Source organism: Canis lupus, chromosome 35 (genome assembly GCF_003254725.2).
Source record: "Canis lupus dingo isolate Sandy chromosome 35, ASM325472v2, whole genome shotgun sequence".
In the NCBI taxonomy this organism is placed as follows: domain Eukaryota; kingdom Metazoa; phylum Chordata; class Mammalia; order Carnivora; family Canidae; genus Canis; species Canis lupus.
In genome coordinates this window covers 21,825,543-21,851,106 of record NC_064277.1, presented here as the reverse complement: position 1 = coordinate 21,851,106, position 25,564 = coordinate 21,825,543, and the positions used below count along the sequence as shown (strand labels likewise).

Genomic DNA, 25,564 nt, shown 5'->3' with positions numbered 1-25,564 from the left:
CAAGACACAAGAGTCCAGGGCCAGATGGCTTCCCAGGGGAATTTTATCAAACGTTTAAAGAAGAAACCATACCTATTCTCCTAAAGCTGTTTGGAAAGATAGAAAGAGATGGAGTACTTCCAAATTGTTCTATGAGGCCAGCATCACCTTAATTCCAAAACCAGACAAAGACCCCACCAAAAAGGAGAATTACAGACCAATATCCCTGATGAACATGGATGCAAAAATTCTCAACAAGATACTGGCCAATAGGATCCAATAGTACATTAAAAAAATTATTCACCATGACCAAGTAGGATTTATCCCTGGGACACAAGGCTGGTTCAACACCCGTAAAACAATCAATGTGATTCATCATATCAGCAAGAGAAAAACCAAGAACCATATGATTCTCTCATTGGATGCAGAGAAAGCATTTGACAAAATACAGCATCCATTCCTGATCAAAACTCTTCAGAGTGTAGGGATAGAGGGAACATTCCTCGACATCTTAAAAGCGATCTATGAAAAGCCCACAGCAAATATCATTCTCAATGGGGAAGCACTGGGAGCCTTTCCCGTAAGATCAGTAACAAGACAGGGATGTCCACTCTCACCACTGCTGTTCAACATAGTACTGGAAGTCCTAGCCTCAGCAATCAGACAACAAAAAGACATTAAAGGCATTCAAATTGGCAAAGAAGAAGTCAAACTCTCCCTTTTCGCCAATGACATGATACTCTACATAGAAAACCCAAAAGTCTCCACCCCAAGATTGCTAGAACTCATACAGCAATTCAGTCGCGTGGCAGGATACAAAATCAATGCCCAGAAGTCAGTGGCATTTCTATACACTAACAATGAGACTGAAGAAAGAGAAATTAAGGAGTCAATCCCATTTACAATTGCACCCAAAAGCATAAGATACCTGGGAATAAACCTAACCAAAGATGTAAAGGATCTATACCCTCAAAACTATAGAACACTTCTGAAAGAAATTGAGGAAGACACAAAGAGATGGAAAAATATTCCATGCTCATGGATTGGCAGAATTAATATTGTGAAAATGTCAATGTTACCCAGGGCAATATACACGTTTAATGCAATCCCTATCAAAATACCATGGACTTTCTTCAGAGAGTTAGAACAAATTATTTTAAGATTTGTGCGGAATCAGAAAAGACCCCGAATAGCCAGGGGAATTTTAAAAAAGAAAACCATATCTGGGGGCATCACAATGCCAGATTTCAGGTTGTACTACAAAGCTGTGGTCATCAAGACAGTGTGGTACTGGCACAAAAACAGACACATAGATCAGTGGAACAGAATAGAGAATCCAGAAGTGGACCCTGAACTTTATGGGCAACTAATATTCGATAAAGGAGGAAAGACTATCCATTGGAAGAAAGACAGTCTCTTCAATAAATGGTGCTGGGAAAATTGGACATCCACATGCAGAAGAATGAAACTTGACCACTCTCTTTCACCATACACAAAGATAAACTCAAAATGGATGAAAGATCTAAATGTGAGACAAGATTCCATCAAAATCCTAGAGAAGAACACAGGCAACACCCTTTTTGAGCTCGGCCACAGTAACTTCTTGCAAGATACATCCACGAAGGCAAAAGAAACAAAAGCAAAAATGAACTATTGGGACTTCATCAAGATAAGAAGCTTTTGCACAGCAAAGGATACAGTCAACAAAACTCAAAGACAACCTACAGAATGGGAGAAGATATTTGCAAATGACATATCAGATAAAGGGCTAGTTTCCAAGATCTATAAAGAACTTATTAAACTCAACACCAAAGAAACAAACAATCCAATCATGAAATGGGCAAAAGACATGAACAGAAATCTCACAGAGGAAGACATAGACATGGCCAACACGCACATGAGAAAATGCTCTGCATCACTTGCCATCAGGGAAATACAAATCAAAACCACAATGAGATACCACCTCACACCAGTGAGAATGGGGAAAATTAACAAGGCAGGAAACCACAAATGTTGGAGAGGATGCGGAGAAAAGGGAACCCTCATACACTGTTGGTGGGAATGTGAACTGGTGCAGCCACTCTGGAAAACTGTGTGGAGGTTCCTCAAACAGTTAAAAATAGACCTGCCCTACGACCCAGCAATTGCACTGTTGGGGATTTACCCCAAAGATACAAATGCAATGAAACGCCGGGACACCTGCACCCCGATGTTTATAGCAGCAATGGCCACGATAGCCAAACTGTGGAAGGAGCCTCGGTGTCCAACGAAAGATGAATGGATAAAGAAGATGTGGTTTATGTATACAATGGAATATTACCCAGCTATTAGAAATGACAAATACCCACCATTTGCTTCAACGTGGATGGAACTGGAGGGTATTATGCTGAGTGAAGTAAGTCAGTCGGAGAAGGACAAACATTATATGTTCTCATTCATTTGGGGAATATAAATAATAGTGAAAGGGAATATAAGGGAAGGGGGAAGAAATGTGTGGGAAATATCAGAAAGGGAGACAGAACGTAAAGACTGCTAACTCTGGGAAACGAACTAGGGGTGGTAGAAGGGGAGGAGGGCGGGGGGTGGGAGTGAATGGGTGACGGGCACTGGGGGTTATTCTGTATGTTAGTAAATTGAACACCAATAAAAAATAAATTAAAAAAAAAAAAAGAAGTTGAATGGTCAGGAATGAGATGCCACTCTTTTGAGACTTCTTACTTGGTTATAAAAAAGATGACAAAAACATGTCCCCATTCTACTACCACACAGGAAAATAGAGAAGGGTCCCAGAACTCTCTACTCTATGCCAATGACCCACCATTCCATGTATAGCCTTGAATCTTCTCCTACTTTATAACTTTTGCTCGAAGAGATTAATGGGAAAATGGCTGAGGAAGCAGACCATTTTTGATTGCCTGATTTAAGTTCTGGGGAGCTATCTGGACTTTTCAATGTTGACTCCTTTTAATGTAGTAGTAATCATCACTTCTTGTGTTCATTTTTGGACCTCATTCACTAATTCTGGAGCAACAGCAAAGGATCTACTGAACATTCTGTTACAATTGCAAAGATTGAAATCTCCTAAATATAAGATATAATTCTTCTTTTATCTTAAAAAAATCTTTTTTTTTAAATTTGGAAAGTGGGACATCATAAGACTCTACTTGTTTAGAATTTGGGGAAATGCTCAATTTCTAGGTGTTGATACTAGACTTTAACAAGATATGCATTTTATGAGATTCAACATAAATGACCTCAGGAACTCTTGACTATGGGTCCCATAGCCTCTATACTTCTCAATGGCCAAGTTAATTGGCATGTCCACAAGAGGAGTCACACTGCCTAGAGTCAGTGCCAAAATCTATAATTATTTAATTTTGAGCCAATGGTTTTATCAATGACAAACTATGTATTTTATGTCCATGTTTGTGACTTTACTGTGACATATGTTAATGACTTATAAATCTGTATGCAGCTAGTCCTCTCCTGAGCTCCAGAAAAAAAACATATGCAATGCTCATGTCTAATTCAACATGATCAATACTAAACCTATCATCTTCTTTCCAAAGTGTTCTATTTCTATATTCATTCTTTTTTTTTTTAAATTTTTTTTTTTTTTTTATGATAGTCACAGAGAGAGAGAGGCAGAGACACAGGCAGAGGGAGAAGCAGGCTCCATGCACCGGGAGCCTGATGTGGGATTCGATCCCGGGTCTCCAGGATCACGCCCTGGGCCAAAAGGCAGGCACTAAACTGCTGCGCCACCCAGGGATCCCTCTATATTCATTCTTACAAAAGATATATTTTGAGCATTACTCTCACGGATTGGTTAGTCTCATGGAGGTAGATGGATAACAAACAAATACCCTGTGAGATAATAAGTAGTATGGAAAAGAATAAAGCAGGGAACAGAGGGTGAAAGGAGTGCTATTTGACATAAGCTGGTCAGTAAAGTCCTTTATGATAAGATAATACCCAGCTTAAGGCATGAAGGAACTATAGCAGTAAATCATATGGATATCTGGAAGAACCCTTTAGAGACAGGAGCGGGGCTGGAGCATTTAGGGAAAGTCAAGGTGGCAGGTGTGTCTGGAGCATAGTGATCAAGGAAAAAACTGGTAGGGAGTGAGGTCAAAAGAAGTTCTTTGGGTCAGATCACATATGGTCCTACAAGCTTATATAAGAGCATGGCTTTTACTCAGGGTATTATGTAAGGCCATTCAGGATTTTAAGCAGAGAGATAATATGAACTTTACTTGATAATGTAAAAAGAGTCATGTGAAAGAAGAGACATAGTGAAGCAAAAGGAATCAGTTTAGCAGAAGACATTATAACAGAATTATCAAAGTCAAAAACAAAGCAAGACATTTGAAAACAGCAGGAGAAAAGTGTCTTGTCATTGCAAGAGTAAACCCATAAGACAATCAGTGGATTTTCAACTGTAGTGGATTCTCTTGACAGGTCAGGGGAGAGGAGGATGGTATATTCAAAATATTGAAAGAAAAAAAAAAAACCTTGTGAACCAAAAATACTATACTTGGCCAAAGTATCATTCAGCAGTAAGGGGAGATAAAGACCTGGAACAAACAAAACCTAAGAAAGTTCACTACCACTAAACTTGACTTACGAGACTTGTTAAAGAACATTCTTCAAGCTAAAAAATGTTACTATTTAACATTGTAAAAACACATAAACATGTAAAACCCACTGATAAGGGAAATATGTAGTGAAAGTTAGATTCTCTGATTTTGTAATAGTACTGCATAAATCACAACTCTGGTTTAAAAGTTAAAAAAACAGGGGCACCTTGGTGGCTCGGTGATTGAGCAACTGCCTTCTGCTCAGGTCATGATCTTGTGGTCCTGGGATGGAGTTCCACAATGGGCTCCCTGCAAGGAGCCTGCTTCTCCCTCGGCCTATGTCTCTGCCTCTCTCATGAATAAATAAATAAAATGTTTTAAAAAATAAGTAAAAGTTAAAAAAGCATATTCAAAACAACCATAATTATAATAATTTGTTATTGGCTATGTAATACCAAAAATGTAAATTTTAACATTAATAACCTAAAAGGTAACAAGGGGAGGAAAAAGTAAAGGTGTTTGTGTGCTACTGAAGTTATCAGCATAAAATAGGATTTTTAAGTATAAGGTTTTTTATAGAAACATCATGATACACAAAAGAAAAACCTGTGGTAAGCCCACAAAGATTATGATAAAGTATATTACCACAAGGTATGATATGGAAAGGGAAAGCAAAGCAAAATAGAAAAGAGAAAACAACAAAATAGCAATAGTAAATCCTTACCTATAAATAATTATTTTAAATATAAACGTATAAATTCTGTAATCAAAAGACGGAATGATTGAATGAATAATAATAAGAAAAAAAAGCCAGATCCAATGATGTGCTACCTACAAGAGACTCAATCTGACTTTAAGGACTGATATGGAGGCTGAGTGTGAAGTGATGGAAAAATATTTCAGGCAATGATAACCCAAAGAAACAGAGGTAATGAGGCTTACATCAGGCAAAATGGACTTTAAGCCAAAAATGGTCTCAAGAAACAAAAAATTCATTATATAATGATAAATGGATCAATTCCTTAAGAAGATATAACAATTGTAAATATTTGTACACCCAACATCAGAGCATTTAACTACATAAAACAAATAATAACCAGTATGGAATGTATAATGGTAGGAATGTAAAATAGTGCAGCTGATGTGCAAGACAGTTTTTAAGATCCTCAGTAAGTTAAATACAAAATTACAATACGACCTACCAATTCCATGCCTTAGTCATGAAAAAGGATGGACATTTTTTCAATTAAAAATATATAATTATAGAATTTTTCTCTGGAGTTACATGTTTTATGGAAGAAGAAGCTGAGATTGTAGTTATATTGCACGCGTTCAATAGCACACAACTATAAATGATGGAGCCTGAGAAAGAAGTCACATTTCCAGATTCAGTTTTCACAGATGGCTAGTGATTGAGTATAAACTCTCCTAGAACATCAGTGTAGCTCCAGGTAGCTGTGATGTGTTACTAGGTAGCAATTCAAACTGTGCTGAATGAAAATAAGTGCATCTGTGCATAAGCCCTGATAAACTCTAGGTGCTTAAAAAGGAACAGATCCCAACTCAGAGATGATTTAATATCTTCTGATCACCGTAAGTAAGTGTTATAGTTACAACATGCCTTTTCTGGCCATATGCCTGAGTAGTCACCCTAAAAATAGCTCCTGACTCAAAACATATACCAAAATATATCAAGTATCATATATAATATATTGCTGAGGTCGTAGGAATAATGAACCTTGAGACTCCTGATTTGAAGGAAAATGGGAATGGAACCACAGCATTAACATTTTGGAAGCCAGGAAGCTTTATACTCATGATAATGGAATGAACAGCCCCTAAAAAAAAAAAAAAAAAAAAAAAGCTGGATTCTAAGCTGGAAGCAGGAAAAGCCAAGAAATGACCTTATTTATACAACACAGTCCTGCCCCCAACTCCCAAAAGGCTCAGGACTTTGTAGCATTGGGTATCTAGTAATTGGGGTAAATTTGGGGATAAATATACAGAAATTTGTTGAAATTTGTATGAGAAGCCCCAAACTGCTTCTCCCACTGGCAGCAGGCAGGAGGCTACCCCTGTGGAGAGGTGGTAACAGAGTCTCTGGCTTGGGTAACACCAGGCTCAGCTGTTAGTTAAAATTTTACTGGAAGGAAACACACACTCCATGTTAAGAACTCAGCATTCTTCCTTCCATCAGCTCTCAGAATGCTGGCAGCCGGGTCCATGAGTTCCCAGCAGAACTTCACAGAGCCTAACCAGCCAGGACAGTGCGAGGTACCAATACACAAGGCTTCCCGATGGTACTGCTTTCTCACGCCACAGGAACACAGTGCCACAAACTGGGTTGCTTAAACAACAGAAATTAAGTGTCTCATATTTCTGGAGTCTAGAAGTCTGAATCCAAGGTGTTGGCAGCATTGCTTCCTTCTGGGGGCTGTGAGAAAAGAATCTGTCCCAGACAGACCTCCTTCCACGGCTCGTACATGGCCGGCTTCTCCTTGCACATCTGTGTCTCCATATTTGCCCTGTTTATGAGGAAAGCAGTCATGTATGATAAGGCCCTGCAATAATAACCTCATTTTAACTTTATGATAAATATCCTGTCTCCAAGTAAGGTCACATTGTGAGGTAAGGTCCTGGGTGTCAGGACTCCAACATGTCCATTTGAGGGTAGACACAATCCAACTCATTAGACCAACAAAACCGCCAAGCTCCATGAATGTAGACAAAGCTTCTGGTCTTCCTATTTATGCTTTACTGTTAAATCTATGTAGACAAAAAGATTGAGAAGATAACCAAAGAAGTTGATATGTAGGATGAAGGAAATGAAGAAACGAGTCTTTGGACAGATATGACAAGACATTTGCAAACAAAAACAGTTGTTCTGATTGAGTCAGGGGTCAGCATCAGTTCTATTCCTACATGGGGGTTTTTCCCCCATTTTTTATAGATATAAGAGCTGAGAAACTTTGTTCACATAAAAAAGTAGATGAGAATGGAGGAAATTTCCTTGTAGCTCTTAACTGCATGAACACTTATTATCAAAAACCACATAGAGATCTATCCCTAAAATTTTTAAAACACACATTAATTAACAAAAAGATGAGATCCTATGAACATCTTGTTGAGAGCAAAGTGTTATGAACCACAAACCCCACGTAAAATTATGTTGTATAGTCAGGAGATTCATTTATCCTTCTAAATAAACTGCAAATAAATAAATAAATAAATAAATAAATAAATAAATAAATAAACTGCAATGTTTTAAGCTGTCCTTCGGTACTCAAGGAACTTTAATATTTTGGAGCAATGTTCCATGGTGTAATTCTGAATGGATATGCAAATTTTTATTTGTTTTTCTTTTTATTTTGCTTTAAATAAAGATTATTTTATATGTATTTTAGTTTGGATGTATTCTTATTTTTCTGTACGTATAGCTCTGTGGATCTCTACCACAGGCACGTGAACCCCGTGCCAGGGAGGAAACAGAAAGTTGTATCGGCCCCTTCTCCCAAAAAGTTTCTTTGCACTCCCCTGATGCTTTGTATTCAGGCTCTCTTCCCACACCTCCTTTTGCTCTTGGCAAACACTATTCTGCTTTTTATCACCACATATGTGTTTTTCCAGAATGTTGTAATGATGCATTCATATACTATGTAACCTTTTGAGACTTTTTTTTTTTTACATTTAGCATTACGCCTTTAAGATTCCTATAAGTTACTATGGCCGAGTTCAAAAAGGGTGTTGCCTGTGTTCTTCTCTAGGATTTTGATGGAATCTTGTCTCACATTTAGATCTTTCATCCATTTTGAGTTTATCTTTGTGTATGGTGAAAGAGAGTGGTCTAGTTTCATTCTTCTGCATGTGGATGTCCAATTTTCCCAGCACCATTTATTGAAGAGACTGTCTTTCTTCCAATGGATAGTCTTTCCTCCTTTATCGAATATTAGTTGACCATAAAGTTCAGGGTCCACTTCTGGATTCTCTATTCTGTTCCACTGATCTATGTGTCTGTTTTTGTGCCAGTACCACACTGTCTTGATGACCACAGCTTTGTAGTACAACCTGAAATCTGGCATTGTGATGCCCCCAGATATGGTTTTCTTTTTTAAAATTCCCCTGGCTATTCGGGGTCTTTTCTGATTCCACACAAATCTTAAAATAATTTGTTCTAACTCTCTGAAGAAAGTCCATGGTATTTTGATAGGGATTGTAACTTCTTGCAAGATACATCCACGAAGACAAAAGAAACAAAAGCAAAAATGAACTATTGGGACTTCATCAAGATAAGAAGCTTTTGCACAGCAAAGGATACAGTCAACAAAACTCAAAGACAACCTACAGAATGGGAGAAGATATTTGCAAATGACATATCAGATAAAGGGCTAGTTTCCAAGATCTATAAAGAACTTATTAAACTCAACACCAAAGAAACAAACAATCCAATCATGAAATGGGCAAAAGACATGAACAGAAATCTCACAGAGGAAGACATAGACATGGCCAACACGCACATGAGAAAATGCTCTGCATCACTTGCCATCAGGGAAATACAAATCAAAACCACAATGAGATACCACCTCACACCAGTGAGAATGGGGAAAATTAACAAGGCAGGAAACCACAAATGTTGGAGAGGATGCGGAGAAAAGGGAACCCTCATACACTGTTGGTGGGAATGTGAACTGGTGCAGCCACTCTGGAAAACTGTGTGGAGGTTCCTCAAACAGTTAAAAATAGACCTGCCCTACGACCCAGCAATTGCACTGTTGGGGATTTACCCCAAAGATACAAATGCAATGAAACGCCGGGACACCTGCACCCCGATGTTTATAGCAGCAATGGCCACGATAGCCAAACTGTGGAAGGAGCCTCGGTGTCCAACGAAAGATGAATGGATAAAGAAGATGTGGTTTATGTATACAATGGAATATTACCCAGCTATTAGAAATGACAAATACCCACCATTTGCTTCAACGTGGATGGAACTGGAGGGTATTATGCTGAGTGAAGTAAGTCAGTCGGAGAAGGACAAACATTATATGTTCTCATTCATTTGGGGAATATAAATAATAGTGAAAGGGAATATAAGGGAAGGGGGAAGAAATGTGTGGGAAATATCAGAAAGGGAGACAGAACGTAAAGACTGCTAACTCTGGGAAACGAACTAGGGGTGGTAGAAGGGGAGGAGGGCGGGGGGTGGGAGTGAATGGGTGACGGGCACTGGGGGTTATTCTGTATGTTAGTAAATTGAACACCAATAAAAAATAAATTAAAAAAAAAAAAGAAGTTGAATGGTCAGGAATGAGATGCCACTCTTTTGAGACTTCTTACTTGGTTATAAAAAAGATGACAAAAACATGTCCCCATTCTACTACCACACAGGAAAATAGAGAAGGGTCCCAGAACTCTCTACTCTATGCCAATGACCCACCATTCCATGTATAGCCTTGAATCTTCTCCTACTTTATAACTTTTGCTCGAAGAGATTAATGGGAAAATGGCTGAGGAAGCAGACCATTTTTGATTGCCTGATTTAAGTTCTGGGGAGCTATCTGGACTTTTCAATGTTGACTCCTTTTAATGTAGTAGTAATCATCACTTCTTGTGTTCATTTTTGGACCTCATTCACTAATTCTGGAGCAACAGCAAAGGATCTACTGAACATTCTGTTACAATTGCAAAGATTGAAATCTCCTAAATATAAGATATAATTCTTCTTTTATCTTAAAAAAATCTTTTTTTTTAAATTTGGAAAGTGGGACATCATAAGACTCTACTTGTTTAGAATTTGGGGAAATGCTCAATTTCTAGGTGTTGATACTAGACTTTAACAAGATATGCATTTTATGAGATTCAACATAAATGACCTCAGGAACTCTTGACTATGGGTCCCATAGCCTCTATACTTCTCAATGGCCAAGTTAATTGGCATGTCCACAAGAGGAGTCACACTGCCTAGAGTCAGTGCCAAAATCTATAATTATTTAATTTTGAGCCAATGGTTTTATCAATGACAAACTATGTATTTTATGTCCATGTTTGTGACTTTACTGTGACATATGTTAATGACTTATAAATCTGTATGCAGCTAGTCCTCTCCTGAGCTCCAGAAAAAAAACATATGCAATGCTCATGTCTAATTCAACATGATCAATACTAAACCTATCATCTTCTTTCCAAAGTGTTCTATTTCTATATTCATTCTTTTTTTTTTTAAATTTTTTTTTTTTTTTTATGATAGTCACAGAGAGAGAGAGGCAGAGACACAGGCAGAGGGAGAAGCAGGCTCCATGCACCGGGAGCCTGATGTGGGATTCGATCCCGGGTCTCCAGGATCACGCCCTGGGCCAAAAGGCAGGCACTAAACTGCTGCGCCACCCAGGGATCCCTCTATATTCATTCTTACAAAAGATATATTTTGAGCATTACTCTCACGGATTGGTTAGTCTCATGGAGGTAGATGGATAACAAACAAATACCCTGTGAGATAATAAGTAGTATGGAAAAGAATAAAGCAGGGAACAGAGGGTGAAAGGAGTGCTATTTGACATAAGCTGGTCAGTAAAGTCCTTTATGATAAGATAATACCCAGCTTAAGGCATGAAGGAACTATAGCAGTAAATCATATGGATATCTGGAAGAACCCTTTAGAGACAGGAGCGGGGCTGGAGCATTTAGGGAAAGTCAAGGTGGCAGGTGTGTCTGGAGCATAGTGATCAAGGAAAAAACTGGTAGGGAGTGAGGTCAAAAGAAGTTCTTTGGGTCAGATCACATATGGTCCTACAAGCTTATATAAGAGCATGGCTTTTACTCAGGGTATTATGTAAGGCCATTCAGGATTTTAAGCAGAGAGATAATATGAACTTTACTTGATAATGTAAAAAGAGTCATGTGAAAGAAGAGACATAGTGAAGCAAAAGGAATCAGTTTAGCAGAAGACATTATAACAGAATTATCAAAGTCAAAAACAAAGCAAGACATTTGAAAACAGCAGGAGAAAAGTGTCTTGTCATTGCAAGAGTAAACCCATAAGACAATCAGTGGATTTTCAACTGTAGTGGATTCTCTTGACAGGTCAGGGGAGAGGAGGATGGTATATTCAAAATATTGAAAGAAAAAAAAAAAACCTTGTGAACCAAAAATACTATACTTGGCCAAAGTATCATTCAGCAGTAAGGGGAGATAAAGACCTGGAACAAACAAAACCTAAGAAAGTTCACTACCACTAAACTTGACTTACGAGACTTGTTAAAGAACATTCTTCAAGCTAAAAAATGTTACTATTTAACATTGTAAAAACACATAAACATGTAAAACCCACTGATAAGGGAAATATGTAGTGAAAGTTAGATTCTCTGATTTTGTAATAGTACTGCATAAATCACAACTCTGGTTTAAAAGTTAAAAAAACAGGGGCACCTTGGTGGCTCGGTGATTGAGCAACTGCCTTCTGCTCAGGTCATGATCTTGTGGTCCTGGGATGGAGTTCCACAATGGGCTCCCTGCAAGGAGCCTGCTTCTCCCTCGGCCTATGTCTCTGCCTCTCTCATGAATAAATAAATAAAATGTTTTAAAAAATAAGTAAAAGTTAAAAAAGCATATTCAAAACAACCATAATTATAATAATTTGTTATTGGCTATGTAATACCAAAAATGTAAATTTTAACATTAATAACCTAAAAGGTAACAAGGGGAGGAAAAAGTAAAGGTGTTTGTGTGCTACTGAAGTTATCAGCATAAAATAGGATTTTTAAGTATAAGGTTTTTTATAGAAACATCATGATACACAAAAGAAAAACCTGTGGTAAGCCCACAAAGATTATGATAAAGTATATTACCACAAGGTATGATATGGAAAGGGAAAGCAAAGCAAAATAGAAAAGAGAAAACAACAAAATAGCAATAGTAAATCCTTACCTATAAATAATTATTTTAAATATAAACGTATAAATTCTGTAATCAAAAGACGGAATGATTGAATGAATAATAATAAGAAAAAAAAGCCAGATCCAATGATGTGCTACCTACAAGAGACTCAATCTGACTTTAAGGACTGATATGGAGGCTGAGTGTGAAGTGATGGAAAAATATTTCAGGCAATGATAACCCAAAGAAACAGAGGTAATGAGGCTTACATCAGGCAAAATGGACTTTAAGCCAAAAATGGTCTCAAGAAACAAAAAATTCATTATATAATGATAAATGGATCAATTCCTTAAGAAGATATAACAATTGTAAATATTTGTACACCCAACATCAGAGCATTTAACTACATAAAACAAATAATAACCAGTATGGAATGTATAATGGTAGGAATGTAAAATAGTGCAGCTGATGTGCAAGACAGTTTTTAAGATCCTCAGTAAGTTAAATACAAAATTACAATACGACCTACCAATTCCATGCCTTAGTCATGAAAAAGGATGGACATTTTTTCAATTAAAAATATATAATTATAGAATTTTTCTCTGGAGTTACATGTTTTATGGAAGAAGAAGCTGAGATTGTAGTTATATTGCACGCGTTCAATAGCACACAACTATAAATGATGGAGCCTGAGAAAGAAGTCACATTTCCAGATTCAGTTTTCACAGATGGCTAGTGATTGAGTATAAACTCTCCTAGAACATCAGTGTAGCTCCAGGTAGCTGTGATGTGTTACTAGGTAGCAATTCAAACTGTGCTGAATGAAAATAAGTGCATCTGTGCATAAGCCCTGATAAACTCTAGGTGCTTAAAAAGGAACAGATCCCAACTCAGAGATGATTTAATATCTTCTGATCACCGTAAGTAAGTGTTATAGTTACAACATGCCTTTTCTGGCCATATGCCTGAGTAGTCACCCTAAAAATAGCTCCTGACTCAAAACATATACCAAAATATATCAAGTATCATATATAATATATTGCTGAGGTCGTAGGAATAATGAACCTTGAGACTCCTGATTTGAAGGAAAATGGGAATGGAACCACAGCATTAACATTTTGGAAGCCAGGAAGCTTTATACTCATGATAATGGAATGAACAGCCCCTAAAAAAAAAAAAAAAAAAAAAAAAGCTGGATTCTAAGCTGGAAGCAGGAAAAGCCAAGAAATGACCTTATTTATACAACACAGTCCTGCCCCCAACTCCCAAAAGGCTCAGGACTTTGTAGCATTGGGTATCTAGTAATTGGGGTAAATTTGGGGATAAATATACAGAAATTTGTTGAAATTTGTATGAGAAGCCCCAAACTGCTTCTCCCACTGGCAGCAGGCAGGAGGCTACCCCTGTGGAGAGGTGGTAACAGAGTCTCTGGCTTGGGTAACACCAGGCTCAGCTGTTAGTTAAAATTTTACTGGAAGGAAACACACACTCCATGTTAAGAACTCAGCATTCTTCCTTCCATCAGCTCTCAGAATGCTGGCAGCCGGGTCCATGAGTTCCCAGCAGAACTTCACAGAGCCTAACCAGCCAGGACAGTGCGAGGTACCAATACACAAGGCTTCCCGATGGTACTGCTTTCTCACGCCACAGGAACACAGTGCCACAAACTGGGTTGCTTAAACAACAGAAATTAAGTGTCTCATATTTCTGGAGTCTAGAAGTCTGAATCCAAGGTGTTGGCAGCATTGCTTCCTTCTGGGGGCTGTGAGAAAAGAATCTGTCCCAGACAGACCTCCTTCCACGGCTCGTACATGGCCGGCTTCTCCTTGCACATCTGTGTCTCCATATTTGCCCTGTTTATGAGGAAAGCAGTCATGTATGATAAGGCCCTGCAATAATAACCTCATTTTAACTTTATGATAAATATCCTGTCTCCAAGTAAGGTCACATTGTGAGGTAAGGTCCTGGGTGTCAGGACTCCAACATGTCCATTTGAGGGTAGACACAATCCAACTCATTAGACCAACAAAACCGCCAAGCTCCATGAATGTAGACAAAGCTTCTGGTCTTCCTATTTATGCTTTACTGTTAAATCTATGTAGACAAAAAGATTGAGAAGATAACCAAAGAAGTTGATATGTAGGATGAAGGAAATGAAGAAACGAGTCTTTGGACAGATATGACAAGACATTTGCAAACAAAAACAGTTGTTCTGATTGAGTCAGGGGTCAGCATCAGTTCTATTCCTACATGGGGGTTTTTCCCCCATTTTTTATAGATATAAGAGCTGAGAAACTTTGTTCACATAAAAAAGTAGATGAGAATGGAGGAAATTTCCTTGTAGCTCTTAACTGCATGAACACTTATTATCAAAAACCACATAGAGATCTATCCCTAAAATTTTTAAAACACACATTAATTAACAAAAAGATGAGATCCTATGAACATCTTGTTGAGAGCAAAGTGTTATGAACCACAAACCCCACGTAAAATTATGTTGTATAGTCAGGAGATTCATTTATCCTTCTAAATAAACTGCAAATAAATAAATAAATAAATAAATAAATAAATAAATAAATAAATAAACTGCAATGTTTTAAGCTGTCCTTCGGTACTCAAGGAACTTTAATATTTTGGAGCAATGTTCCATGGTGTAATTCTGAATGGATATGCAAATTTTTATTTGTTTTTCTTTTTATTTTGCTTTAAATAAAGATTATTTTATATGTATTTTAGTTTGGATGTATTCTTATTTTTCTGTACGTATAGCTCTGTGGATCTCTACCACAGGCACGTGAACCCCGTGCCAGGGAGGAAACAGAAAGTTGTATCGGCCCCTTCTCCCAAAAAGTTTCTTTGCACTCCCCTGATGCTTTGTATTCAGGCTCTCTTCCCACACCTCCTTTTGCTCTTGGCAAACACTATTCTGCTTTTTATCACCACATATGTGTTTTTCCAGAATGTTGTAATGATGCATTCATATACTATGTAACCTTTTGAGACTTTTTTTTTTTTTACATTTAGCATTACGCCTTTAAGATTCCTATAAGTTACTATGGCCGAGTTCAAAAAGGGTGTTGCCTGTGTTCTTCTCTAGGATTTTGATGGAATCTTGTCTCACATTTAGATCTTTCATCCATTTTGAGTTTATCTTTGTGTATGGTGAAAGAGAGTGGTCTAGTTTCATTCTTCTGCATGTGGATGTCCAATTTTCCCAGCACCATTTATTGAAGAGACTGTCTTTCTTCCAATGGATAGTCTTTCCTCCTTTATCGAATATTAGTTGACCATAAAGTTCAGGGTCCACTTCTGGATTCTCTATTCTGTTCCACTGATCTATGTGTCTGTTTTTGTGCCAGTACCACACTGTCTTGATGACCACAGCTTTGTAGTACAACCTGAAATCTGGCATTGTGATGCCCCCAGATATGGTTTTCTTTTTTAAAATTCCCCTGGCTATTCGGGGTCTTTTCTGATTCCACACAAATCTTAAAATAATTTGTTCTAACTCTCTGAAGAAAGTCCATGGTATTTTGATAGGGATTGTAACTTCTTGCAAGATACATCCACGAAGACAAAAGAAACAAAAGCAAAAATGAACTATTGGGACTTCATCAAGATAAGAAGCTTTTGCACAGCAAAGGATACAGTCAACAAAACTCAAAGACAACCTACAGAATGGGAGAAGATATTTGCAAATGACATATCAGATAAAGGGCTAGTTTCCAAGATCTATAAAGAACTTATTAAACTCAACACCAAAGAAACAAACAATCCAATCATGAAATGGGCAAAAGACATGAACAGAAATCTCACAGAGGAAGACATAGACATGGCCAACATGCATATGAGAAAATGTTCTGCATCACTTGCCATCAGGGAAATATAAATCAAAACTACAATGAGATACCACCTCACACCAGTGAGAATGGGGAAAATTAACAAGGCAGGAAACAACAAATGTTGGAGAGGATGCGGAGAAAAGGGAACCCTCTTACACTGTTGGTGGGAATGTGAACTGGTGCAGCCACTCTGGAAAACTGTGTGGAGGTTCCTCAAACAGTTAAAAATATACCTGCCCTACGACCCAGCAATTGCACTGTTGGGGATTTACCCCAAAGATACAAATGCAATGAAACGCCGGGACACCTGCACCCCGATGTTTATAGCAGCAATGGCCACGATAGCCAAACTGTGGAAGGAGCCTCGGTGTCCAACGAAAGATGAATGGATAAAGAAGATGTGGTTTATGTATACAATGGAATATTACTCAGCTATTAGAAATGACAAATACCCACCATTTGCTTCAACGTGGATGGAACTGGAGGGTATTATGCTGAGTGAAGTAAGTCAGTCGGAGAAGGACAAACATTATATGTTCTCATTCATTTGGGGAATATAAATAATAGTGAAAGGGAATATAAGGGAAGGGAGAAGAAATGTGTGGGAAATATCAGAAAGGGAGACAGAACGTAAAGACTGCTAACTCTGGGAAACGAACTAGGGGTGGTAGAAGGGGAGGAGGGCGGGGGGTGGGAGTGAATGGGTGACGGGCACTGGGTGTTATTCTGTATGTTAGTAAATTGAACACCAATAAAAAATAAATTAAAAAAAAAAGATTCCTATAAGTTCATTCCTTCTAATTGCTGAGTAGTATTCAGTTGTATGGATATAACACAGTTGTTTATTCATACATGCATCTAAAGACATTTAGGTTGTTTCTAATTTGGGGCAATTATGAACAGATCTGTTATAAACGGTTGTGTGATTTTTGTGTGAACATAGGTTTTCATTTCTGTAAGATAAATATGCAGTATTGGGTTTGCTGGGTCTTATGTTAAGTATGTATTTAACGTAGGAACTGCCAAACCAATTTCCAGTGTGGCTATGCAATTTTGCATCTATTGGCTTTCTATGAAAATTACCATTTTTCTATCACTTTACTATCACCTGATATTGATATTGTCAGTATTGTTTATCTTAGCTATTGTGATAGGTTTATGTAAAATGAGAAGGAGGCATAGGAAAGGAAGAATAATAGCCTGACACCCTAACTGTAGGCACCTTTTCAAGAAGATCATGTGAGGAGAAAAAGTTTTGTGGAAGATGGAATTAATTGCTTCCATCTAAAGCACTATGCTCAGGGCACCTGCATCCTCAGTCAGTTAAGTGTTTGCTGGGGTCCTGGAATTGGGCCCCATGTCAAGGTCCCTGCTCAGCGGGGAGTCTGCTTCTCCCTCTCCCCCATCCTTCCCTTGGCTTATGCTCTCTCTCTCTCAAATAAATAGTAAAATCTTTAAAAACAAAAACAAAGGCATTATGCTCACACCCCTATGGAGACATTACATGTTAACTTTACCAAAGTTTGAAGACCTGCTTTCTTTATGTCCACTAAACAATGCAATTCACTTCACCTCTTCTGTTCATATTCTCCATTCCAGTTTCTAAATTTTAGACTTGGTTGGGAAAAAAAGAAATATTAAAAACTGATTATAATTTCCAAGATTGCTGATATTCTTTATCTCCAGAAACTCAGTTTTTGATTTAGAAGGCAACACACAAAAATACTAAGAAACCAACTTTTGAAGTTAATCTTGATGGCTCTTAAATAATAAATCCAGTATGAAAAATAAATTTTCAATGACTAACTGGTCAGCAAGTTCATGTAAATATGCCAAAATTTTTGGTTAGCTAGTTCTTTATTACAAATGGGCTAAGCTACTAAAACAGTTGCTAGAATTAACTCAAAACAATGTTATAAAGAACTAATTGCAGGAGTGATAGTGTTCTTGTTTTGTTCTTTATCTGTATACTAGACTTTCTATGGACTTCGTTTCTTTGAGCATCATCACTTAATACAAAAGTTAATTTAAGTAATTATCTATGAAAGAAGTGAAATTCCATTTTACCCTAGATGTATCGATTGCTATTATTCTGCCTTCTTAAAAAAATGTATTTACCCAGTAGCTAATCTTTGAGCTAAGGATAGACCATCTGGTTCAACCATGTAGTGTCCAGCACTCTTCAGAGTACCCCTCTTTCCCCAAAGCAAGCAGATGTTTGTTGAATGACTGAATGAATGAGCAAATGAGTAAAACTTACTAAAGCATACTTTTAAAAAATGTAGTGTTTTTTATAGCACTATAATTAGGTCTTACGTATATTATTTGATTATATATTTGAGCGCTTGTTTCTAAATTCCACTGTTAGATGATCTTTCTCACTTATATTTCTTAATTGACTAACTTTTTTTTTTTAAAGATTTTATTTATTTATTCATGATAGTCACACAGAGAGAGACAGAGAGGCAGAGACACAGGCAGAGGGAGAAGCAGGCTCCATGCACCGGGAGCCCGACGTGGGATTCGATCCTGGGTCTCCAGGATCGTGCCCCGGGCCAAAGGCAGGCGCCAAACCGCTGCGCCACCCAGGGATCCCATTGACTAACTTTTTAACAATAATATTAGAGTCCTGATATCAGTCTACCGATTTGAGACATTTCTAGACGTAGGTGACTTCTAGGGCTTTGACAATCAGCTACAGAAAAGGCCTGAGGCACCGCTTCATAGTGTAAATGCCAATGAAATTATTCTAGTTTCACAGATGTTTAGATTTATCTGTATCAACTCTGACTATGAATATGTGTCTCCATATATAATGATCTAGAGCAAAAGGATGAAAGCTGTTCTTAAAAGAAAACAAGGCATTCTGAATCTTTACTGTAAATTATACACTATACAAAATCAGTCCAAATTGTTCAAACCCTTGGACACTCACAGTGTTATTATGCTCACTGCTCGGAGTGCTGTATAATTATCCCAGTTAACAGCAGTTTGCTAGTGCTGATCCCCTAAGAAGAGATGCAAGACTCACAGAACTAAAATAAGTACAGATGTGGGTCTCTGCTTTTGTTCTCTGACTCTGCATGTGAAAAACAACCACTTAATTCCAGGCTTTTTTCATTTTCCTAGTTAAGATGTTAAGCTAGACAGATCAAGTGGTCGCTTGGTAAATAAGAATCTCAACAGTGAGCTGAAAGGCAAAATGCCGTATGCATCTCAAAAGCTAAACTCACTTAATGGGAATAGACACGAATTTCCCTTACCTAATGAGGGGAATGCACTTATCCCATTGTGTTTTTGCTTTTTTTTTTTTTTCCTTTCTAAGCATGGGGAAATAATTTCGAAAATATTTTGGCTTTCGGTGATACTTTATCATTATATATTGCAGTATCAGGAAATAAGTGAGGAAAAGACAAATGGATGGGCAAATGGAATAGAACCCTAAAAGGAAACCAGAACCAGGAAAGGGTATTTGATTTAAGTAAATAAAACTAGAATGAGTGAGAGCAGTTTCAGGAACAGTATTACTGTGGGTTCCCCCACCCTAGCTCTTGCACTTGGAGAAGAACTGGGATGTCAGGAAGGAAGTCAATATAGAGTATATAAAACCTTCTCCCGAGAACATAAACCTCACTCTCCTAGGGCTCCTCTGGGTCCTGTAAATCAGTCTTCACTCTTAATTGTGTCAATTAACAGTGCCCTGAGTAAGCCACAGGGGCAAAGCCGAGGAGCCAGAGAAGGAGGTGAGTCTGTGGCAATTCTCCCGACATGATGGAGTCTAACCTAAATTACACACTTTATTATAATGGCATTACTAACCTAAATATCATTGCGGATGATTCATTCCCATCATAATCATGAGGGAATCCTGCAAGTCAGCCTGAGAGAGAATTGGATCTTCATTTTTTATAGCTTGATTTGACGCATTCTGCACTCCGCAATATAGCAGGTGGAGAGTGTGTGGCATCTGCAATCCACCTCCAAGGGTTGCTCTTTTAAATCCAGCCTAGATCAATATGACCAAAATTTATGGACATTTAAATATAGTTAAATGGAGATTGGTAGGAATGAGGATGTTTTTATCCTGCGTGTTTTTTTTTTTTTTTTTTGAGTTAGTTACTGTGGTAACTGGAGCTAATAGGACAGCTCTCCACGGGCAAAATGAATCTGAGAGTTTGCAGCAGTGACCTAGATAATCCAGACAAACTGCCCACTTTTGTCTGGAGTGTCAGGGAAATTGCTCTAATTCCCCACTTCACTTTGATAGTGGGAGCCTACTCTGTTTTCTTCAGCGTCCTATTAAAGCTGAGCTCCTCTCCTTGGTCCATAGGATGGGGCTGAGTGTGTCACTTGGAGCTCATTCTCTGTAGCTCTGGCTTTGATTGCTATTGAACTGAATGGGACTGAAATAATAATTCGGTTGAACCCACGGGAGCCATATGGCCCGCTGTATAGTGCAATCATTCTTGTGTCATTTAAAGTGATGCTGTGTGAATGGCAATAACTGAGTGCTCCAATCCTGGTCACTCTTTGTTATTTTCGTCCATCCTACAGATACTTATTAAGTGTCTATTACATGCCTGCAATGGTTCCAGGGAGCAGGATGTACGTGGATGTAGTGGAATTGGTCCTTTCTTTTGGCCACTGAGACCCAGAAACTATTTCTTATGTTTGGGAAATCCCCCAAATTGTTTGCTCCCTACTCCTTCCTCTCTCAGGACATCGTGTTCACTTCTTCAGCTTTGCTTTTCAGTTATGGTACAGGCTAGATTTTAAAGAGGAAGCTAGTGAAAGAAAGTCTCAGGCTTGTGTGGGTGGTGACAGCTCTGAGTTCCAGAGCAGCAGAGGGAGAGGAGCCCCTTTAATAAAATGCCTAACACTGTCATGCTGGTGGTAGAAGCTGAAAGGTCCATGCTCAGGATAGTAACAGTGAAATCTCTATTGAAACAGCTCTATGATGTGCTTGTGAGCATTCAGTGCATCTATGTGAGATTCAGTGCATCTATGATTATTCTGTGTCCTACCAAAGGATTGATAAGTTACCCAATATATATTAATAAATATTTTTTTTCTGGATAAACTAGCTAGAGTTGGTTTCTTGTGTTTGAGATTAAATAGTTCAGTGGGGAGACCAAGACAGATGGTCAGCTCTTCTCAGGGAAGAAGCGTGTCAGGAACAGAGTCATACATGAGGCCATCTCTGAGCTGAGACTTGAAAGGCGAACACAGACCTCTTCTCCATCCCTCCCCAGACCTCCCCATCCCTCATCAGTTTGACCAGGATTGCATGGACACGGTAGTAATTCAGAAGGGTTTGATTGAAACAGATACACGAAATGGGCAGATAGATGACAGCTGTCAAACCCTCTAATTTAAATTATGAATTATTATTTTTTGCTATGCTTGAAAAAATAGGGGATTTCAAATTACACATATGAGGTTTGAGTCCTCTCATTATATTAGCGAGGGTAATTAATACAACACACAGGTTCTCAAATCTCCATGGTGTAACAGAAAATGAACTCTCAATCATGTCAATATCTGTGGCTGGTGATGCCACTCCTTAGAAGAGTTCTTCTAAACAGTGGGATTCAGGCTACATCTAGTGGAACATGAAGCCTCCAAAGTCCCCTCACTATGGCACAGGCAGATAGGGAGGATGGGACACAGTGTTTCTGAACTCCCTGAGATCAGAAATGACTTCCTTCCCTCCTATTGCCTTGGTCAGGTTACTTTCATATCTCCCACCCAACTTCCAGAAAGGCTGAGGAATAGAGAGAAGCACAGAGATATTTGTTATGCCTTAACAACCTCTGCCTGTTAATCCTTGGGTCACTCAATATCCTATTCAATTCTTCCAGCACAGAAATCACACCCCCCTCCCTCCTCAAGGGAGATGACACCGAGTCCCATCTAGTTACCACAGTTAGCTCAAATCCAAGATTTCTGGGTAGGCCATATCTTCTTCACCCAAATGTTGTTCCTTTTGCTCCAGAGGCCCATGGGTGAAACATGGCAAATTATCTGTGCTCCTCCCCCTCTACATATATCCGCTACATATAATGTTGAAGCAGGAGTGAGAGATGCAATAGAATCCCCAGTGGGGAGGAAGAGGAATGGGATAGAGCTGTAAATGTCCTGTGGCAGTGATGAAATCACAGAGAGCAGAAGCTGCAAAACCCCCTTCCCTGTATTGTGGGAGGCACTTGGACTACATTTTTGTTCCTCTCCCTGAGACATTTCTTCTGTGTTCCATTTCTTTCTGGGAACTCCAGCTGTACCCTCCTGGCTGTTTTGCCCTTTCCATCATCATCATCTTTGGCAACATCTGAAAAAGATGTTGAGGAATGTGACCACTTGGCAAGTTGCACGACTTTCTTGCGATCTGCTTCCCACATATATTCCATATATATGGAAAATAAGGAGCTTACAGAGCATGTCAATTTTCAAAGTGTGAAAGGGATTTTATTTATTTACCTATTTATTTTGATTAAGGCTTGGAATTCATTTGGAAAAATAGTGTATCAATTACCCCCACCAACAAAAATTAGTAGGCTTCCAGTCTCTTTGCATCCCATCTGTTCTATGGGCCAGTAAGTCTACTCAAAATTCTCTTTGAAACATGGTTCTTAATCTGATTTCCCTCCTCCTTTCTGTTCTGCTTAGATGCTTACTTCTGTCAACTCAGCTGTGTTTCTACTGGCCCCCTCATGTGCATCATGCCCAAGCCTGGGTGCCATATTTTGATTTCTCTGTTGTTGCTCACCCAGGCCCACGTGGGTTTTGATCACTTTCCTCCAAGCATAATCAAGCAGTACATTTCTACAGACTGGAGTCAAGTATCTTTTCCTTCTTCTTCCAGGGTTCTTTGATGTCATATTGGATGTGACCTCCTCAGGGACCCTTCACATGCATACACCAGAAGTAGAATTGCTGAAGAAATGAATCTAAATGTATCCACTCTTGGATTTTGGGGAATGGGACACAATGGATAAAGTCTCTCACCTTCTATTCCTTGGTATACAGCTCTGAGATGAACTCTGCAAATCTCACAATACTGTGCAAAACTTAATGGCATTGTCTAGAGCAGTGGCCAACTCCGAAAGCATTTCCCTATTGGTTTTCCTTTTCCTTGACTCACTTCATATCCCTCATTCTATCTTCCCAAATAAGATTTTTGCATACAAGCCTTTTGCTTAGGCCCCACTTCTGATGAATACCTAGGTAGGGTAAGCTAGTGGATGGGTGGGAGCTGGCTGCGGGGTGGTGGTGGTGGTGGTGGTGGTGGTGGTGGTGGAAGGACTCCCTTAGTGTGATCTTGACTTCTTTCATACACTTGAGCTCAGGCATTTCCTATATAGTCGAAGTTTTATGGGACTCTTGCCACTTAAAGCCTTCTTGACCTCATAGTTCCCCTGTCCAACCTTGGATTTCCATTTGTTTGTATGCTGGCCTGCCCACCTGCTTGGAGTTTATAAGCACTCAGTTTCTCAATATATCTGGTCCCTGAATTTTTGAACATCATCTATTTCTTTAAATTTCTACTTGCCTCTCATTTCCTCACCTCACATCTATAGCATCTTACCAAATATTACCAATAGTGGGCAATTTACAAAACACTTTTCTACTTCTTAAGCCTTTTCACTAAGTTGCAAAAGCAATAGGCCTGTGGCTCACCTCCCATAGGAGCATGAGTGGCACCATCCTGGGATGTTTCGTGTCTTCCTAACCTAAATCACCAGTGTGCCAGTCCATCCTCTGTACAGTTTCTACATTAGTCAGAATACTTATCTCTTGGGGCTACCAGTGTGAACCCTAAAATCCAGTGGATAATATCATATAGATATATTTCTCCTGCTCGTGCTATCCACTGTATGTTGGGCAGCCTCCTCCACTGTGCAGAGAGGCCATCTGGAACACACAGACTTTGTGTGTGTTCCAGAACCCTCAGGGCAAGGGAAAGACTGGGAGGAGGCTCACTGCCCCAGCTCAGAATGACACCATCATTTCTGCTTCTGGTCTGTTGGCCACTCAAATCAAAAGGCTCTACCTTCAGGGCAAGAGCATCTGCAAAATAGATGGGGAGCATGTGGATAGCTGATCAGCAGTGTTTCTGCCACCTTCATTTTGATTGAGTGTTAAATTTCTCATCTGTGGAACAGGAATTATAAAACATGCCCTAGTTTTAAGAGTCATCATGAAGTTCCGATCCAATATGCTTTTCCTGCACTTCTAATGAAATATAAAGTTTAGACACACAGTAATCCTTCATGAAAAAGAAGAATAACTCCTGTTTTAGCATTTTGTTACACTTTCTTATTCATTCCTGGAAAATCTTCAAAAAGAGAGGTTGGCTTCCATATTTCGAGGAGGACATGATAACCATGGTTGGTTTCCTTGGCTAGTTATTCCTCCCAGGACAGGTTGGTATTAACTTGGGCTGCTTTGCTCTATATCATCAACTACAAATAAAACAAAACACATAAAAAAGCGTGTCTTAAACTGATAGGCTTGCTATTTGCACTGTAATCTCATATTCCCATTCTATTCCAGATCGGTTTCTGATGGCTTCTGGTTTGCAAATCTCTCCCACAAGAGATTCATCCCAGTAAAGTGACCTGATCTGACCTATTACATCTGCTCATCTCTGCAATAAATCCTATCTAGCTTCCTCCTCAAATACTTGCATCCGCCCTCCCCAGGCCAGAGAGTTCAGCTCTTGCAGACTCACTGATCAGAAGGCCATCCTGCATTTGTATCAATCTCTCAGAATTTCAGGATACTCCTTTGATAATATGTAACTGCCTTTCCTCAAAATTATTGCCAAAAATCTCTCCCCTTCCTGAAGAACTTTCATCTGGTGGGTATTTACTACTGCAGTTCTGCTCTGTGTGGTCCGGAGGATGTTGGAGGAAAATCATCTGTACAGACTAAAGAAGTGGAGCTTTTAAAGGCTAAATGTGGTCTTTGTGGACAGCTAATAAAGATTATTGTTATTATTTTACTTCCTTAAAATATTCCAGACTCAGGATGATTTCTCCACAATTCTACCACACCATTTTGATTAGCTGATATAGTCTGCAAAATATTAATATTTTACTAATCTTTTATTTCAAATATAAGCTAAAATTCTTAATGGTGCATATTTTTTTCTTTCAACTGAAGATTTTATACACACACACACACACATATATATACATATATATATATATATATACTGTAAGATACTTTTTTTTTTTTTTTAAGATTGTATTTATTTATTCATGAGAGGCAGAGACACAGGCAGAGGGAGAA

General features: G+C 38.6%; 1 long non-coding RNA gene across 1 annotated transcript in view; it reads left to right on the top strand.

Annotated features, from left to right (window-relative positions):
• The window catches only part of LOC112657272 (uncharacterized), a 71,596-nt gene extending 46,322 nt beyond the window's left edge, over window positions 1–25,274 (top strand). The window contains exon 5 of the long non-coding RNA XR_003134940.3: window positions 24,824–25,274. This is a non-coding gene — a long non-coding RNA (uncharacterized LOC112657272). The remainder of the gene's footprint in view (window positions 1–24,823) is intronic.
• The last annotated feature ends 290 nt before the right edge of the window (window positions 25,275–25,564 follow it).